This window comes from Pseudorasbora parva, chromosome 13, assembly GCF_024679245.1.
Source record: "Pseudorasbora parva isolate DD20220531a chromosome 13, ASM2467924v1, whole genome shotgun sequence".
NCBI lineage: Eukaryota > Metazoa > Chordata > Actinopteri > Cypriniformes > Gobionidae > Pseudorasbora > Pseudorasbora parva.
In genome coordinates, this window is record NC_090184.1 from 11,881,420 (window position 1) to 11,902,551 (window position 21,132).

Genomic DNA, 21,132 nt, shown 5'->3' on the forward strand with positions numbered 1-21,132 from the left:
GGCCGGTGAGAGCTGAAGTGGTGCGGCGGGGCTTGGAGGGGTGCTGCGGGAGGGGTTCCAACGCTGGGGAAAAAGAGGACTTAGGGCGACTTCCATGACTTCGTTAGTTCATCATGTACTTCAGGAAAGAAAGGCGCGGGCGGGCTTCTGAGGAGAAGAGAAGCTTTTGAGGAACCACCGTCCAGTCTGCTGTGCGCTGGCTTTTCGATCTGGGACCCCTCGAGCCCGAGGTCTCCCATAGCCTTTGTGAGCAAGCGGATAAGCTCCACGTCAATGCTGGTCTTGGAAATCGTGGCGGTCTGCGTCGAAGTGGGGGGCTCCGAGATTGCCGGATGCGGCATTAGAGAGGCTGTCTTCCTCCTCCTCTGGCGACGGTCCACCGAAGGAAACGGAACAGGCAGCTGCGAAGGAGGGGCGCTGTTCTTCCTGGGTGAAGATGACTGGCGAGGGCGAGGCACGCAGGGAAACATCCGCTGTGCAGTCGCTCGGTCGTTCAGTTGGCCTCTAGTCCCGACACTTCTTTCGGCGCGGCCCAGGGGCAGATGGCGGGACTTGGTCGAAGGTGGCGAGCTGAGCCCGAAGGGTCTTTAGCGCCATCTCGTCACACTCGGGGCAGCTGCCTCTGGAGAGCGTGAGCTGCGCGTGGTCCTGTCCAAGGCACGTCACGCAGATGATGTGATGGTCGCCGTTGAGGAGAGGGGCTCTGCACGAGCCGCAGGAAATGCGAGGCATTTGTAACAACGCCTCGTGCTATTTTAGAAGAAAGCTAGAAAGGATACAGCGCTGGATGGCGTAGCTGGAATGGCAGAGATGAAGGCAGAGAAATCCGAAGTCCTCACTGCTGCAGGTTCCACTGGATGCTTGTCGATGGCGGTTGCTTCTTCCGGACGTCAGCGAAGGTATCGCTGAAGGAGATAAAATCTGACACCTATGGCGAATCAGGGTCTCATATAGCCTCCTGAATGCTAATATAAGCCCCTTTTTCGGCAGTCTCTCTGGAGCGCCCTCATTGGTTCGTTCCTCTCAGCCGCCTCACCATAGGTTCCTGCAGTTGCCGCGGCCCGGCCAATCAGAGTGCTCCTCGCGCCTGGCTATTGCCATGCAGCTGCACTGCGCTTTACTTGGATACCTTTATTAATAAAGTTTTTGCTTCGTATTCTCCAGAAAAGGAGTTCCCTTTATCGAGGGAACTCAACACTGCGTCGTCGAGTGACGACACTCTGGGAACGCCCCCAGCGTGACGGCTCTGAAGTATGAATGAAATCAGCCACCAATCCGATTGGTACAACGTCCTGACGTAGTAGGCGACGGCGTAAGCGGAAGCTATAAGAAGGCGCCGCCCCAAACGAAAGACAGTCTTTGCTCTTCAGCGAGGCGCTCTGTGTGATATTGTATGTCTGTCACCACATTAAAACAAGCGAGCTGTTTAGGAGGTGTGTGCACCCGTGCCCGCGCTTCATTTCGGGCTCGGACACACACCGGCTGTGTGTGCAGTGTCTCGAGGCGCAGCACGCTCGGGCAGCGCTTGAGGGTGCCGCCTGCAGCGGGAAGCTGCCGCTCCGGGTGCTGCGCTCACGGCTGGCCGTGTCTAAGGAGAGCGGCCGGGCTCGCAAGCCCCAGGGATCCGGTCCCGCGTCTGTTGAGGCAGCGCGGCGGCGTAGGTCATGGGGCTCACAACTGGGTCTCGCGACGGGAGGCGGGCATGCGGAGGCATCTTCCCAATCCTCGTCCGATGATTCAGACGCTCTTCCGCCTCGTGAGGAAGCCCGCGCTGCGGCTTCTTCCTCCGAGGCGGAGAACCCGATGCTCGAGCCGTCTGATTCTGAGGAATCGGACGCGCACAGCATTGAGGCTGTCGAAGCGTTAAGCCAGTAAATACGCTACTTCATTCATAAAATAAAGGCGCACCGGCAGCTCTCGAGGGGGTTGTCTGTAGCTGGCCAATGTTCTCATTCTTCGTGTGGAAACCCACGCTGTGGCTTTTTCTCCCTGGATGGAGAATTAGATGCTTGAGCAGTCCGATTCCGAGGAATTAGACGTGCTCCGTATCGAGGTAGCGAAGTAAAATGAGAGCTTGCGCTTCATAATGCAAGGCTTAATCGCGCGTTGCCGAGGCAGCGCGTAGATAACGGTCTGTAATATTAGTGAACACACGCCATCGGTGCACATGTGATACTGTTTGGCGCGAGTGCAGTCAGCTCCTGAGGGTGCTGGCTGTGTTTGTTGAGTATCTCGCAGCGTACAGCCGTGCGTTTCGAGTGTTTCAGCATCGCGCCTGTGGTCTTTCATCTCGAGGGATGAAAGCCAAATATGTTGTAACGAGTCGAATCTCGCGTTGCTGAGGCAGCGTGTAGATGACGATTCGTTAAATACATGTTTAAACAGTATCGTCTGGGAATTAGGGCTGTATTAATTCTGAGGAATTATAATTAAACATTATCTGACTTTGAGGAGTTGGGTATGTTTATTCAGCCTATTATTCAGACCATGTTCACTTGAGGGATGATTAGGGGCTTTTAATTCTGAGGAATTAAATGGGATTTATCTAACTTTGAGGAGTTAGATTATCAGCCTATCATCCAATTGTGTTCACTGGGCTTTTTATAGCCCCTCTCCTGGGGAGCGATCGAGGTCGCCTCCCCTGTGGAGCTTTCTGGAAGTCGATGCTTGTGGTCCGCCGTCTACACGCTCGGACCACATTGACTTCCAGCGAACGCATGCTGCTCTAGCCGCCTCTAGAAAGACTGCAGCTGGGCAGCGAACGTGTTCGCGCACCGAAAATCCTCCCCGACTAAGCCCTGCAGGGTGGCCCTTCAGGGGGTCGGGCAGGAGGCGCGGTGGGTACCAGAGACCAGCCTTGAGAGGCTGGTTCCCCTAGTCGAATATCTCGGCGCATAGTTATGCTCCCGAATATATCTACTTGGGCCCTGTGTACCGTGGGCAGAGGGTACAGACCGCAGTTCAGTGTTCCAACACCGAATTCTTCGATGTGGTCTGGACTGGGGTGTATCCAGCCCAGTGGCCTGCGGGCCAGCCCCCTCTCCCGGGGAGCGATCGAGGTCGCCTCCCCTGTGGAGTTTTCTGGAAGTCGATGCTGCGATCCGCCGTCTACGACGCTCGGGCCACATCGATTTCCAGCGGACGCATGCTGCTCCAGCTGCCTCTAGAAAGACTTGCAGCGGGGCAGCGACTGCGTTCGCACACCGAAAATCCTTCCCGACTAAGCTCTGCCGGGTGGCCGCTTCAGGGGGTCGGGCAGGGGGTTCGGTGGGTACCAGAGACCAACCCCGAGAGGTTGGTTCCCCTAGTGGAATATCTCGGCGCATGGCTATGCCTCCCGAATATTTCTGCTGGGGCCCTGTGTACAGTGGGAAGGGGGTACAGATTACAGTTCAGAGCTCCACCACCGAAGTTCAGCGGTGTGGTCTGGACCGTGGTCCCCCCGGCCCAGAGGCAGGTTATGGAACAAGAAGTGCAGTCTCTGCTGGTCAAGGAGGCGATAGAGAAGGTCCCTCCGCCAGACAGGGAGTCGGGCTTTTACAGCCGCTATTTCATTGTTCCCATAAAGGGTGGGGGCTTACGTCCAATATTAGATCTGAGGTACTTGAATCGGTCTCTGAGGAGATTCAGGTTTAAGATGCTCACAATTCAAATGAGCGTGAGCTGATCCAGTTCGAGGACTGGTTCGTCACGATAGATCTAAAGGACGCATACTTCATGTCTCCATCCTTCCTGCCCACAGGAAGTTCCTGAGGTTCGCTTTCGGGGGCGAAGCGTACCAATATCGGGTGCTTCCTTTCGGTCTAGCTCTTTCCCCTCGCGCGAGATGGCGATTCGGCATCGAGATGTCGTTTTAGCCCATCCCAGGTGCTTGGGGCTGAGACTGAACACAGCCAAGAGCGTGTTAACACCCGCCCAGAGGACCATGTTCCTCGGTGTAGTATGGGGCTCAACCTCGATGCGAGCGAGCATGTCTCCCGCACGGGTGGGTTCCATACTGGTGGAGGTCTCAGGAATGAAGCTAGGCCACAGCCGCACTGTGAAGCAGTTTCAGAGACTGCTGGGACTCAGGGTAGCAGCGTCCAACATGATTCCGTTCGGCCTGCTATACATGAGGCCCCTCCAGTGGTGGCTAGGGACCAAGGGGTTCTCCTCGAGGGGAAAACTTTTCCGTATGATCAGGGTAACGCGCAGATGCCTTCGTTCCCTCGTCATATGGAAAAATCCAAGGTTCCTGTCCCAAGGGCCAGTGTTAGGAGCGTTATGTTGCAGGAAGATCCTTTCAACAGACGCCTCCCTCACGGGCTGGGGCGCGGTCATGGAAGGCCGGTTTACGAGAGGTCTGTGGGGGCCCCAGCATTCCTCCTGGCACATAAATTGCCTGGAAATGTTGGTGGTTTACAAAGCTCTGAGGAGCTTTTCAACCCGGACCTCCACGGCTACCATGTCCTGATACGATCCGACAACATGTCGGTAGTGTCGTGTCTAAATCACCAGGGGGGTCTGAGGTCGCGCCCACCATGCAGGTTGGCGCATCAGATCCTCCTGTGGTCCCAGGGAAAACTGTCGTCTCTCAGAGCGATGTACGTCCCAGGGGACCAGAAACAGGGAGCAGATGTCCTGTCGAGGCAGGGGCTGAGGCCCGGGGAGTGGCGGCTCCACCCAGAGGTGGTGGAGGCCATATGCGAGAGGTTCAGCCCGGTGGAAGTGGATCTGTTTGCATCTCTAGAAACGACCCACTGCCCGCTGTGGTTCGCCCTCAGGCCTCCGGCCCCGCTGGGGCTGGATGCCATGACACAGACGTGGCCGAGGCGGCGTCTGTACGCATTTCCCCCGATCGTTCTGCTCCCGGGAGTTCTAGAGCGAGTCCGCCGGGAGGGCATCAGCCTCCTATTAGTGGCACCCCGGTGGCCGTTCCGAGTTTGGTTCTCCGACATTGTGGCGGCCCCCCAATGGTAGGTCCCTCTGAGGAGGGATCTGCTGTCTCAGGCAGGGGGAATGATATTCCACCCCAGGCCAGAGCTGTGGGATCTCTGGGTCTGGACCTTGAGGGGGCACAGTACCCAGAGAATGGCCTGCCACAATAGGTCGTAGAGACCATTCTCAGCTCTAGGGCTCCCTCTACGAGGAGACTGTATAGCCTTAAGTGGTATGTCTTCACTAGCTGGTGTAGAGAACGGGGGGCTGAACCCAGTTAACTGTGCAGTTGCCTCAGTGCTGGAGTTCCTCCAGCACCGTTTCTCCGCCGGTTTGACCCCATCCACCTGAAGGTGTATGTGGTTGCCATAGGGGCTTTCCACTCGCCTTTAGAAGGGGGCCCGCTGGGCAGACACCACTTGGTAGTACGGTTCCTCTGTGGGGTAGGAGGTTGAGGCCTGCGGCTTATCCCAGAGTCCCAGCTAAAAGGGACCTGGCAGTGGCTCTCGAAGGGCTGGTTGAGGCCTCCTTCGAACCATTAGAGTCGGCTGAGGCGAGAAATCTGACCCTCAAGGTAGCTTTTCTCCTCGCTATCACTTCTCTGAGGAGAGTGGGGGACCTTCAGGCCTTGGCGGTAACGCCAACTTGCTTGGAGTTTGCCCTTGGCGGGGTGAAAGCTATCTTGCACCCCAGACCGGGCTATGTGCCCAGGGTCCCATCTACGGGGATGGGGTCGGTGTTTCTTCAGGCATTTCATCCTCCGCCTCACGCGACGGCAGAGGAAGCTAGGCTGCACCTGCTCTGCCCTGTCAGGGCATTGAGATTTTATTGGACAGGTCAGCTCATTGGAGGAAGTTGGACCAGCTTTTGGTGTGCTTGGCCCCCCTAAGAAAGGGTTGCCTGCGGCGAGACAGACTATTAGTAACTGGATCGTGCAGGCTATAGCCACGGCTTATCGGGTGCGCAATCTGCCTTCACCCATAGCCGTGAGGGCTCACTCTACGAGGGGCTTGGCCTCCTCGGTGGCCCTCCTTTCGGGAGCCTCACTTATTGAGATTTGTGAGGCGGCAGGATGGGCTAATCCACACACCTTTATAAGATTTGTTAAGCTGGACCTCCCGGCTACGCCGGGTGCTAGAGTGCTTGTGTCCTGAGTGTGCCTGGTTTCCAGCTTCACACCAGGAGGTGCGTGTCTCGGTGTGGCATAGTGGGTATTGACGTTCCCAGAGTGTCGTCACTCGACGACGCAGTGTTGAGTTCCCTCGATAAAGGGAACGTCTCGGGTTACTATTGTAACCCTTGTTCCCTGAGAGGGAACGAGACACTGCGTCTCGTCGCCACACCTACACGTAGAGCGCTCGCTTCATCGCAAAGGCTGTCTTTCGTTTGGGGCGGCGCCTTCTTATAGCTTCCGCTTACGCCGTCGCCTACTACGTCAGGACGTTGCACCAATCGGATTGGTGGCTGATTTCATTCATACTTCAGAGCCGTCACGCTGGGGGCGTTCCCAGAGTGTCGTCACTCGATGACGCAGTGTCTCGTTCCCTCTCAGGGAACAAGGGTTACAATAGTAACCCGAGACGTTTTTCCCATACGCAATACGAGGAACCTCTCAATAGGGAACAACACCTAGCAATTGCAGAATTATATCGAAGCACAAGAAAATGAAAGAAACAAATAGAGAAAAAAATAGAAACTAATACTATACAATGAATAAAAAGCAGTTAATAACTGGAAATCATTGTTAATATTAACTGGTAATGGTAATTCAAATATGGACAAATGTGGTATTTTATGGAGGCCGAAGCTCACAATATAAATAGTTCCCTTTCAGTCGGTCACGTTCGACGTACGTCAGAACTGAACTGACGAATTGGGATCTGATCTCAGAGACCTATCCACTTCGAGTGTATAAAAACGAGCCAATCGGAGATTAGCATGTAATCATTCCACGCTCCGCCCCCGCTCCGCCTGATTTTCTCACAAATGCAGTTCAGGCTGATTTTCTCACAAATGCAGTTCAGGCTGATTTTCTCACAAATGCAGTTCGCGCTGATTTTCTCACAAATGCAGTTTGTGTAGATTTTCTCACAAATGCAATTCTCTTCCAAAACAGCAGATTTCAGGCTTGTAATAATTCACTCATTTTTGGGGGGAGGGGATAAGCCTTTTGGGACTATTCGCAAACAATATTTGCATTAATTTGTGTTAAATATATTATTAGTCCCGAGATTCTTCGCCTTAGTGAATAAATACATAGAGCGGCTTATATACGTCTGTATACCTTGCTGGTCTGGTGGTAGAATTTATGTTAACCGTGTCAAAGGTTTCTGGTTCTAATCTGCTCTTATGTAGTTTTTTTTTTTCTTTTCTTCTTCATTCATAAAGATATTTATTCTTCTTCTTCAAAGATATTCAATGATTGTATATTAAGAGCAGGGACACAGGAAATAGAGTGTCTCTCTCCGCAACGGCATTAAGCGATAGATTGGCTCGTCTGTGTGTGAAGGCTGTATGCACAACCCAAAAGAGAACGCAAACCCCGCCTACTTTGATTTGATTGGCCATCTCAATCATTTTGACATTGACAACAAGCGCAGTTAGACCTGAGGCAAAACAGACTAAAATGTTTTAAAAACTTTTTTGTCATCCCAACAACAACATACAGAGCCTCTGGGGGAGTCAATTTGGCCCTTTCTAATTATTGGGGGGGACTTTTCCCCTTCAATGTCTATGGTGGTTACGACCCTGCAGTGCAATACACCCACAATACTTTGAACAAAAATAGTTAAAATGGTATAGTTTTAACAGTGTTCATTAAAGTGCTAAATTTTATATTGCACCAGAGGTGAACTATAGTTGGCTGGGCTTGGTCCTTCTCCCCCATACACAGGGAAATGGTGACAGCAGAAAAACAAATATTAATCATTCTGCTTATAATATATAGCCTACTCTGCTTAAAATATATTTACCGTATTTAATGTGACAGTAACATATACAAAACTAAATCTGTCTAAACTTTAATCCACAATACATATTGTTGAATTTTTGTATTGCAATATATTGTGACACGATACACCCTTATACTATTTTGAATGTTCTCATTTGAATTGTATCATCAAATGTACAAATTACATAAAAGTAAATACTTTTTTATATCCCATTACACTACAGTGGATAAATGATATGGAGGATGGATGCATGCATTTTAATGAGAAAAAAACTAGCCCTAGCAAAAATGTTTTCAGCCATAATGTCACTACTGATTTTGCACTTGTTGGTCACAATAATATCTATATATTTTTATGTTTTTTTGTTTTGTTTTTATGAAATAGGTTTGACAAAGTGAAAATCTCAAAATGATTAATAATAGATACAGGACATGACATGACCAACGCATCCTGGAGTGTCTGCTGAGCCGTGTGAAATGGTGTCTCCTCCGAATTTGCCTCACTGGCACGACATGCTCAAAACCCGTCTTCGGCGCAATAATTCCGATCTTTCATGTATTCATACTCTTGTGTAATTGACGCCCCATCCTAAATAAATCTGTCTCTTCCGTGATACCCTGAAAATTTTGAATAATCCGATCTAATATGATTTCCGACCTGTAAGGTTGCCAGAATAATAATCTTACACGGTGTGTTAATAGGCCAGAGGAGAACTGGCACCCCGACTGAGTCTGGTTTCTCCCAAGGTTTATTTTTCTCCATCATGCCCCGATGGAGTTTTGGTTCCTTGCCACTGTCGCCTTTGGCTTGGCTTGCTCAGTTGGGGACACTAAAAATATGATTAAAGTTATTCAACTTATTATACAAATAAAATATATGAATTAGGTCTTATTTAATTCTATAAACTATAATACTGATCTGCCAACATTGTCGCTATATGATAAATTAAAATAAGCTGATAACATCACTGTTTTCTCCAGTACGACTGTACAGCCAAATCTAATTTTGTCGCAATATTATCCTGTTTGACACTGTGAAGCTGCTTTGACACAATCGTGATTGTAAAAGCGCTATATAAATAAAGTTGATTGATTGATTGATTGACAGTAAGACAGAAATACTGCATCCGGTTCCTCGCTCATTTTCGTCTGAAAACGTGTTTGAAAATCGTAAATTGACCCAAAACGCCATCTGCTGTTCTGGTAGAGGAAGTTGCTCAACTACATTTGTGAGAAAATCTGCCTGAACTGCATTTGTGAGAAAATCAGCGGGAACTGCATTTGTGAGAAAATCAGCGCAAACTGTATTTGTGAGAAAATTAAGCTGAGAGATAGTAACAAACATGTATGCATTTATGTGGACTAGATTTGGTATTTGTTCAAAGGTTACATGCAATTGGTAGGATGGTTTGTATTTATTTGTGAAATATGCATGCTCACTCATTTATTTGCAAAACACAATACATATATTTGTTACTCCTCGTCGTTTTCGCTCAAACTGTTCTTTGTATTTGCACATCGCTTTCTGTTTGTTTGCGAGTTAAGTTTTCCTTTGCAAAGCAGATCGTGTTTGTTTGCAAACTGCTGGATTTGTTTGTTTAATTATGGCACAAAAATCACTCCATAAATGCTTTTCTACTTCGGAGCCGAACAGTTCTATTGCTGTTTCCACGAGGAGTGTTTAAGAATTGAGTCTTGTGAGAGAAGGAGAACTGCCAGTGCTGGTGAAACGGCGCTTCAGCGAGTGATCGACAGTTGCAATTGTTTGCATTCAAAAAGAGCTTGTTGGTTCGCTGGGCATTTTCCAATCTGAGTGTCACACACAAGCTTGCACTGTGGACTGTGTGCTGACCGTGGTCATCTCCCTCATTTTGGGCTCTGGCAGAGGACAGATGTCAATTGCTGCATCGGAGAGAGGGAAATATGGAACGCCAAAAGGGCCATAATTCAAAAAAAAAAAAAAAACATTTCTCCCTCTCTCACTACCCTCTGCCCTGCACGCACGAGGGTAGTCCCAACCCAGGGGTTGTGCAGGAACTGTGTGCGGTGTTGGACCTCGCCCTAGGGGCGACAAAAATCACTGCACGCTCCCTGGGTCAGGCGATGTCCACACTAGTGGTCCAGGAACAGGGGGCTAACCTGGCAGATATGCGTAAGAAAAAACCTGTCTGTCGGGCTGGCCTCCTAGGCGACTCCATCGAGAACTTGCCCAGCAGTTCTTGGTGGCCTAGAAGCAAACGGAGGCGTTGCACCAGGTTTCCGACGACCAGCTGCTCGGTCGTCGGTCGCAGCTCCTCTGCCGGCTTGTCGCCGAGGGCATCCCCTCCTGCGTCCGCCTCCACCCTGCTAGAGCCGAGCAGCAGGCTCCACTGGAGTAGCAGGGTGCCGGACGCGAGGGAGGTGCCCAACCCGTCCAGGGTAAACGGCAGGCAAGCGCAAGGGGACACTGCCCTGAGACGGACAGGCTAGGGAGAACAGGAGCTGCTCGGGGGAGGTGATGAGCATCCTACCTCTCTGCCTCCGAATGGGCTTCTAGGACGCCTCCGGGCCTTCTCACCCACTCCTTGCCCGCACCAGGAGTACTCGCGCGACACTTCGGGCCGCCTCCGGGCCTCCCAAGTCGAGCCAGAGCACTCCTTTGCGCTGCCCCACCCCGGGCATGTCTGTGGTGCCGCTGGTCCCGCTGGTATGGTCCCTGGGAGCTTGGCTAGAGCTCCCGGTCGGTGTTGAACTGCTGTGAATATGTTAAAAGGCAGGACAGCGGTCCCACTGAAATTTTTTCAGAGGCTCCTGGGGCATATGGCATCTGCAGCCGCGGTGACGCCGCTCGGATTGCTTCATATGAGACCACTCCAACACTGGCTTCATGGCAGAGTCCTGAGGTGGGCGTGGCAGAGCGGCCAGTACCGGGTCCCAGGGACTCCGTACTGCCGCCAAACCTTCAGTCCTTGGTCAGACACAACGTTTCTCCGGGCCGGGGTGCCCTTAGAACAAGTGTCCAGGCATGCTGTGCTGTTCACGGATGCCTCATCCATGGGCTGGGGGGCCACGTACAACGGGCATGAAGTTGCGGGTCTGTGGACGGAACCGCAATTGCATTGGCATATCAATTGCCTCGAGTTGTTAGCAGTACATTTGGCACTGCGCCGCCTCAAGGGGCTGCTGCATGGCAAGCATGTACTGGTCTGTACGGACAGCATGGCGGCTGTTGCGTACATCAAAGTGTACGTCGCTGCAATAGCGGCGTATCACGACGCAGTCGAAGGTAATTCCATAAGAAAGCATGACCTAATCGTCAGGTTCCTCAGAGGTGCGAGGAGACTAAATCCTCCTCGCCCAACCTCGATACCCTCTTGGGACTTAGCTATAGTGCTCAGAGCACTTAAGAGCCCTCCCTTCTTGGGCACTGCCTTCATTGACAAAATTTTAAGCTCAATTGACTCCAACGGCTCGTTGGAGTCAATTGAGCTTAAAATTTTGTCAATGAAGGCAGTGCTCCTGACTGCATTGGCCTCTCTCAAGAGGGTAGGGGACCTGCACGCACACGCACCTAGCTGGTGGCCAGGAGCACTAAGTGCCCGTTCTAAGTGTCGGCTTGCAACGCCACTCCCGCCCTCTGGGCCGGATACGTACGTCTATTGTCTCCAGTTGTGTTCCCCGGGAAACCGGCTAACCCTGTTGAGCTCCTCCATCACCCTATGCGGTGTCAGACGTTGCGAACCGTCTGACGCTAGACCTGCACCCGTATGCTTGTGGAACGTGGCTGTAGGCTGGGTCCACATGTAGCGGTTCTCTCACGGCAACCCCATATGTGTGTTCTCCACGGTACCAGCTACCCTAACAGCTAGCTCTGTGTCTTTCCCTTGAAAGAGCCCGCTCTGTCGTCTCTGGGCGTGTTCTTTCCCCCCTACAATTAGGATGGAACCACCCCAGAGACTGCCATATGTTGCACTACCCTGCCAGGTTAGTCCTTATGTGTATTCCGCCACCAATCCTTTCCTGAAGGACGTGGCCCCGCAGCGCACCTTCTTCCGAGACAGGCACGCTTTCCCATTGTTCAGTAGTCACTCTAAGTGGGTCTTGCAGAAACAGCAGTGACTGACCTCCCTGCTTGGAGCCCTGACTTCCGTACCATACTAGACGGTCCAACGAGCTCAAGCAGGACGCTGGAAGGGCCAGCATCCTGGCGGTTCCAGAGGGATCCCAATTTGTTGGTTCAGTTCTGATGTACGTTGAACGTGACCGACTGAAAGGGAACGTCTCGGTTACGTATGTAACCCTCGTTCCCTGAAGGAGGGAACAGAGACGTACGTCCCGTCGCCAGGTGCTGTGCTTCCGCTAGGAGCCCAGTCACTAATTCTGCTCCTCAGCAGAAAAAACCTTGATCTTCCTATTCCACTTCCTATTTATACCCGCGCTGCGGGACGGAGCGTGGAATGTGCGGATCACATGCCAATCTTTGATTGGCTCCTTTTTATACACTCAAAGTGGATAGGTCTCTGAGATCAGATCCCAATTCGTTGGTTGAGTTCTGACGCACATCTCCGTTCCCTCCTTCAGGGAACGAGGGTTACCTAGCCAAGATGTTATCTCTAATGTTCAAGAATCCCGACTAAATCCAGCGGTGTAGATGCATCATCAATTGATGACGCTTTTAAGTGACGTTAAAGGGAGCGAGGATATTTTCACTTGATTCAATTCCTCCGTCCTCGCGTCTTTTCCTTGCGTCCTTCCCTCGCATCCTGACGGGGTGGAGCTAAGGCGCGAGGAAAGGAAGCTAGGAAAGGAAACGAGGATGCACAAATAAGAATTGGGAAGCACCCCCTGTGTATTATTGAATTAATCAGCGTTTCGAGCGAATAAAATAACTCATTAACTTAAATAAAACAGTGACTTGCTGCCACCTACTGGCAATATTTAATGTTCGTTTCATCTTGTAATTCTATTTCATATTTCTGTATTCAAAGCATTTTGTATGAAACATAAAACTAATGTCATTGCATTAGGCTATATATTTGCTCTGCTGTGTGAATGTATTTACGGACCTCTGAGCATAAAATTGTGTAAATACATCTAAAAGCAACTTCAGATGCTGCATTGCCACCTCTGCAGCACATGATATTGGGCTGAAACTAGTGCCAAAATCTAATTGTATTGAATAAATTTAAGATTTTAAATTAAAAGATGGCATGCCTATATTTAATAATATATTATTTGACTAATTAATATATGTCGCTGATAGATGGCAATAAATATAGAAATATATATTCATTTATTTTTCAATGTGTTCATTCATAGTTTCTTAAACATGTAAATGAGCGACAAGAGCGTATTAAACATTTCTATTTTAGTTCTGTTTTCAGTTAAAAAGATGTCATTTAAGCTTCATGAGTTAATGATTTTTACAACAAAAGTGATTTAATCAAGAATTAATAAAGAATCAAGATTCAAATAAAGAAACTTTAATAGCTTGATAAACTTTATCTTAGAGTTAGCTGTTGGTAAAGCCAAAACAGTTTGTCTATTAATGTTCATATTATCACATCTGCTTTGAAATAATCTGTATTATAAGAAGTGCTAGGCCTAGGCTATATACAGCGGGGAAAATAAGTATTTGACACTTCAGCATTTTTATAAGTAAGGGGATTTCTAAGTGGGTCCGTGTACCTTCGGATCATTTGTTTTTTTCCTTTTTGTCTTCTGAACGGAAAAACGAAGAAAGCATTCATTTATCACATATTCGACCCTCCCTATTACCCTAAATGGTAACACTTTACTTGAAGGGGTGTGCATAAGACTGACATGACAACTTCATAATCATGACATGACACGTGTCATGAATATGAAGGAGTTTTTATGCATGTCTATGACAACTGTCATTAAGTGTCATTCGCTTAATTATGTCATTTTTAATGCAATGATGACATTTCTGAGTTGTCTTTGTTATGACAACTTGACATAAACCAATACATCATAACCTGTCAGTGTCTTTGTCATGACAACTTGACATTACCAAGACAACATAAACTGTCATAAACAGACATGAAATGACATTGCAGATTAATTATCAAATTTAAGAAACTACTTAGCTTTTTGGGTTTACATTACATTAGTTGCTAGGCAACGTGGGGGAGAGGACGCTGGCGTTGTCTGTTCGCCGCTTCTCCACCCACAAATCATGTTAACTTTACTATTAAATTTAGATTTTATTTTCTTATGTTTGTGACTAGTCTAACAGTCAGAGCTACAATTGGGACTGTTGCTGATTGCTGGCAGCCACTGAGAGGACGTTGTTTGCCGTTTTTTCACCGCTTCTCTTCTGTTTTTGTTTGAATTTGTGGTTGGTTTTGGTTTGAAGGACATTTGATGTTGCTCGCTGGGGCTGCTCTCTCTTCTGGGTGTTCGCTGCTCACTGGTGGTCTCCCTCGGGCTTGAACTGCATGGTGGCTGAAGTTTGCACCAGGCTAGCGTCATCAGCGTCCGGCATGATGAGATGTAATTTTTACTTGTTATTCATGTATTGTTATTTTTTTCCCTTTGTTGCACTTTGAGATTCTTCGGAATGAAAAGTGCGGAATAAATAAAATATATTATTATTATTAAACTGTCATGTGGTTGGTTTTGACGTTGGCTGTCATTAGGCTATTATAATGTCATGATTTTTTTATAAATGTAATTTGTCATTTACATGTCATTAAGTGTCAATACTCTGTCAAATTATTTTATAACATTGTCATGAATATATTTCTTGAGCTAAACTACAGTGGTACAAGTTGAATTTGTCATTAACATGTCATTAAGTGTCAATACTGTGTCAAATTATTTCATAACATTGTCATGAATATATTTCTTGACCTAAACTACAGTGGTACAAGTTGAATTTGTCATTAACATGTCATTAAGTGTCAATACTCTGTCAAATTATTTCATAACATTGTCATGAATATATTTCTTGACCTAAACTACAGTGGTACCAGTTGAATTTGTCATTAACATGTCATTAAGTGTCAATACTCTGTCAAATTATTTTATAACAGTGTCATGAATATTTAGCTTGACCTGAAATATGGCATCATAGAGGAAATCATAAAGTCATTAAAAACTATTAATATAACTCAAAATGATATGGCATAGACATATACACCTATATGATGATGTCTATGGTGGCACCACTGGTAATGTGTAACTTACGCTGTAACAGTTGTTGGCAGAGCCTCAGTCAGGTTAGTTTGTTTAGGTGTTTAATGTCAATTTAGTTTGCAGTAAGTAAAAACAATTCACAACAACGTTATTTTGGGTTTAATATACTTTATTTAAACTTTCGCTCACTCTTTAACGAATAGTTTGAGTTTATTCTTACCATTTCTTTGTTTGTCTGTTTGTTATGGCGGAGTCCCGTGTACTGGTGCACCGTCAAAAGGGGTTCGGGCGGAAACGTTGGCCCTATATATAATGTTCCGGCCTAGGCTCTAGTCGCAAAAATTCCTTGTTCAGCCCGGGGTGGGGCTCTAAAGACTATTCCTCTTATTTTTATACATCGGAAGATAATTTATAAAGTGAAGTCATTTGACAAAGTGTTATTTTTTTGTGTTTGTTTATGTGTGTATATGACACACACACACATATATATATATATACATATATATATATATATATATATATATATATATATATATATATATATATATATATATATATATATATATATATATATATATATATATATATATATACATATATATATATATATATATATATATATATATATATATATATATATATATATATATATATATATATGTGTGTGTGTGTGTGTGTGTGTGTGTGTGTTTATTTTGTGTAATGGCCATTATTTGTGTACGTGTTTTCCCCTTTTTGCGTTAATTGGTGCTGGTCCCCTGTGTATAAATTCATGCCTTGTGTTTTTAAGAGTCAGTTCTGTGAGAGGGCAGGTCTTAAAAATTAAATGATTGATTTTATTTCTCGAACTCCTTTTCATATTTTTAAGATGAAATGAAATTGTCTATTATCTAACCTTCTGTTGAAGCTGGTGGAGGAAACTTAAAAAATAAAATAAAACATTATGAACTGAAAAATATTAATGATGCTGTTATTAAAAAATAATTTGACAGCGTATTAACACCTAATTACATTTTAATGACAAATTAAACTTGTGCCATTGAACATTTTTTATGACATTATAATGGCCTCAGTCAACATCAAAACCAACCACATGACAGTTTAAGGTTAACCCTAAAAGCTAAGTAAGTTTCTTAAATTTCATAATCTGTTATGCCATGTTTATGACAGGTTATGTTGTCTTGGTAATGTCAAGTTGTCATGACAAAGACACTGACAGGTTATGATGTATTGGTTTATGTCAAGTTGTCATAACAAAGACAACTCCGAAATGTCTTGATTGCATTAAAAATGACATAATTAAGCGAATGACACTTAATGACAGTTGTCATAAACATGCATAAAACTCCTTCATATTCATGACACGTGTCATGTCATGATTATGAAGGTGTCATGTCAGTCTTATGCACACCCCTTCAAGTAAAGTGTTACCTTTATGGACAAAAATTCTTTGAACTTGAACCTTTTTTTACAGACTTATGTCTTTCTTTTTTTTCTTCAGTAGATCAAGGATGAGATTTTTTCACAAAAAAAGGTTCTGACTCTGAATCTTATTAACTTGAACTTTCTAACCATATCTAAGATTTCTTTTGATGCAGTGGTTCAAGGATGATGACAGTTTGAACTTATTTGTAATCAAATAGTCTTTGAACTTGAACATTCTATCCAAACTTTATGACTACCTGTTGTATCAGTAGATTGAAGATGAGATTTTTTGACAAAAAATAAATCAAAATAATTCTGACCCTAGATTCCATGAACTTGAACTTTCTATACATATAAATAGATTCCTTCTTATGTTTTGTTAGTCCTTCAAGGATGACCCTTTGCACTTTTTTTTGGCCGAATAGTCTTTGAAATTGAACCTTCTTTACAGACTTATGACTTTCTGTTGTTTCTTCAGTAGACCAAAGATTAGATTTTTTGACAAAACAAAAAACAAACAAAAAATTCTGACCCTGGATCCCATGAACTTGAACTTTCTATACATATAAATAGATTCCTTTTGATGCTTTATTAGTTCTTCATGGATTACATTTTGAACTTATTTGTTGTCAAATAGTCTTTGAACTTGAACCTTTTATAGAGACTTATGTCTATCTGTTGTTTCTTCAGTAGATCAAGGATGAGATTTTTATGACAAAAAAAGATTCTGACTCTGGATCTTATTAACTTGAACTTTCTAAGCATATCTAAGATTTCTTTTGATGCAGTTGTTCAAGGATGTTGACCGTTTGATCTTATTTGTGATCAAATAGTCTTTGAACTTCAACATTCTATCCAAACTTTATGACTACCAGTTGTTTCATCAGTAGATTAAGGATGAGATTTTTTGACAAAAAAAAAATCAAAATAATTCTGATCCTAGATTCCACGAACTTGAACTTTCTATACATATAAATAGATTCCTTCTGATGTTTTTTTAGTCCTTCAAGGATGACCCTTTGAACTTATTTTCTGCCAAAGAGTCTTTGAAATTGAACCTTCTTTACAGACTTATGACTTTCTGTTGTTTCTTCAGTAGACCAAGGATGAGATTTTTTGACAAAAAAAAAAAAAAGATTCTGACCCTGGATCCCATGAACTTGAACTGTCTATACATATAATTAGATTCCTTCTGATGTTTTATTAGTTCTTCAAGGATGACCTTTTGAATTTATTTGTAACCAAATAGTCTTTGAACTTGAACATTCTATCCAGACTTTATGACTACCTGTTGTTTCATCAGTAGATTGAGGATGAGATGTTTTGACAAAAAAATCTAAATAATTCTGACCCTAGATTCCATGAACTTGAACTTTCTATACTTATAAATAGATTCCTTCTGATGTTTTATTAGTTCTTCAAGGATGACCTTTTGAAGGTCTATTTGTGGTCAAAAAGTCTTTGAACTTGATACTTTTTTACAGACTTATGTCTTTCTTTTTGTTTCTTCAGTAGATCAAGGATGAGATTTTTTGACAAAAAAAAGGTTCTGACTCTAGATCCCATTAACTTGAACTTTCTAAGCATATCTAAGATTTCTTTTGATGCAGTGGTTCAAGGATGATGACCGTTTGAACTTATTTGTAATCAAATAGTCTTTGAACTTGAACATCCTATCCAGACTTTATGACTACCTGTTGGTTCATCAGTAGATTGAGGATGAGATTTTTTGACAAAAAAATCAAAATAATTCTGACCCTAGATTCCATGAACTTGAACTTTCTATACATATAAATAGAATCCTTCTAATGTTTTATTAGTCCTTCAAGGATGACCCTTTGAACTTATTTTTGGTCAAAGAGTCTTTGAAATTGAACCTTCTTTACAGACTTATGTCTTTCTGTTGTTTCTTCAGTAGACCAAAGATTAGATTTTTCTTGACAACAAAAAAAGAAAAAGATTCTGACCTTGGATCCCATGAACTTAAACTTTCTATGCATATAAATAGATAACTTCTGATTCAGTGGTTGAAGGATGATGACCTTTAGAACTTATTTGTGGCAAAAGAGTCATTGAACTTGAACATTCTATACAGACTTATTTCTTTCTGTTGTTTCTCAGTAGACCAAGGATGAGATTTTTTTGACAAAAAAAAAAAAAGATTCTGACCCTAGATTCCATGAACTTGAACTTTCTATACATATAAATAGATTCCTTCTGATGTTTTATTAGTTCTTCAAGGATGACCTTTTGAATTTATTTGTTGCCAAATAGTCTTTGAACTTGAACCTTTTTTATAGACTTATGTCTTTCTTTTGTTTCTTCAGTAGATCAAGGATGAGATTTTTTGACAAAAAAAAGATTCTGACTCTGGATCCCATTAACTTAAACTTTGAAAGCATATCTAAGATTTCTTTTGATGCAGTGGTTCAAGGATGATGACCTTTTGAACTTATTTGTGGCAAAAGAGTCATTGAACTTGAACATTCTATACAGACTTATTTCTTTCTGTTGTTTCTTCAGTAGACCAAGGATGAGATTTTTTTTTGAAAAAAAAAAAATATATATTCTGACCCCAATTCCATGAACTTGAACTTTCTATACTTATAAATAGATTCCTTCTGATGTTTTATTAGTTCTTCAAGGATGACCTTTTCAATGTCTATTTGTGGTCAAAAATTCTTTGAACTTGAACCTTTTTTTACAGACTTATGTCTTTCTTTCTTTTCTTCAGTAGATCAAGGATGAGATTTTTTGACAAAAAAAGGTTCTGACTCTGGATCTTATTAACTTGAACTTTCTAAGCATATCTAAGATTTCTTTTGATGCAGTGGTTCAAGGATGATGACAGTTTGAACTTATTTGTAATCAAATAGTCTTTGAACTTGAACATTCTATCCAAACTTTATGACTACCTGTTGTATCAGTAGATTGAGGATGAGATTTTTTGACAAAAAATAAATCAAAATAATTCTGACCCTAGATTCCATGAACTTGAACTTTCTATACATATAAATAGATTCCTTCTTATGTTTTATTAGTCCTTCAAGGATGACCCTTTGAACTTATTTTTGGCCGAATAGTCTTTGAAATTGAACCTTCTTTACAGACTTATGACTTTCTGTTGTTTCTTCAGTAGACCAAAGATTAGATTTTTTGACAAAACAAAAAACAAAAAAAGATTCTGACCCTGGATCCCATGAACTTGAACTTTCTATACATATAAATAGATTCCTTCTGATGCTTTATTAATTCTTCAAGGAATACCTTTTGAACTTATTTGTTGCCAAATAGTCTTTGAACTTGAACCTTCTTTACAGACTTATGTCTATCTGTTGTTTCTTCAGTAGATCAAGAATGAGATTTTTTGACAAAAAAAGATTCTGACTCTGGATCCCATTAACTTAAACTTTGTAAGCATATCTAAGATTTCTTTTGATGCAGTGGTTCAAGGATGATGACCGTTTGAACTTATTTGTGGCAAAAGAGTCATTGAACTTGAACATTCTATACAGTCTTTGTTAAAAAAACTGTTGTTTCAATCAATCAATCAACTTTATTTATATAGCGCTTTTACAATCACGATTGTGTCAAAGCAGCTTCACAGTGCCAATTAGGATAATATTGCGACAAAATTAGATTTGGCTGTACAGTCGTACTGGAGAAAACAGTGATGTTATCAGCTTATTTTAATTTATCATATAGCGACAATGTTGGCAGATCAGTATTATAGTTTATAGAATTAAATAAGACCTAATTCATACATTTTATTTGTATAATAAGTTGAATAACTTAGATCATAATTTTAGTGTCCCCAACTGAGCAAGCCAAACCAAAGGCGACAGTGGCAAGGAACCAAAACTCCATCGGGGCATGATGGAGAAAAATAAACCTTGGGAGAAACCAGACTCAGTCGGGGTGCCAGTTCTCCTCTGGCCTATTAACACACCGTGTAAGATTATTATTCTGGCAACCTTACAGGTCGGAAATCATATTAGATTGGAATATTCAAAATTTCATGGTATCACGGAAGAGACGGATTTATTTAGGATGGGACATCGATTACACAAGAGTATGAATACAAGAAAGATTTAGAAAATACGGAATTATTGCGCCAAAGACGGGTTTTGAGCATGTCGTGCCAGTGAGGAAAATTCGGAGGAGACACCATTTGACACGGCTCAGCAGACACTCCAGGATGCGTTGGTCATGTCCAGGCAGGTCCACCATCCGATCCGGACAGGGCTCAGATCCGGGCAGGTATTTCATCAGTAGGTCAAGGAAGGCCTTTTTTGACAAAAAAAATAAAATGGTTCTGACCCGAGGTTCATGAACTTGAACTTTCTATACATATAAATAGATTCCTTCTGATGTTTTATTAGTTCTTCAAGGACGACCCTTTGAATTTATTTTTGGCCAAAGACTCTTTGATATTGAACCTTCTTTACAGACCAATGACTTTCTGTTGTTTCATCAGTATTTTTTTTTTTTAATGCAATGCTGAAGTACTATTCTCATTGGACAAGTTTTCCCGTATTCAATGCAATATTATTGCTAATATCTTGTTATTGCTAATATCTTCATTGCAGGAGATCTATGCAATGTAAAGGCACTGTGTCTGAAATGCAAGTTTTTTATGCAATGCAAACGCAATAATCTCCTCATTGCACAAGTTTTTTGTATGCAATGCAAACGCAATA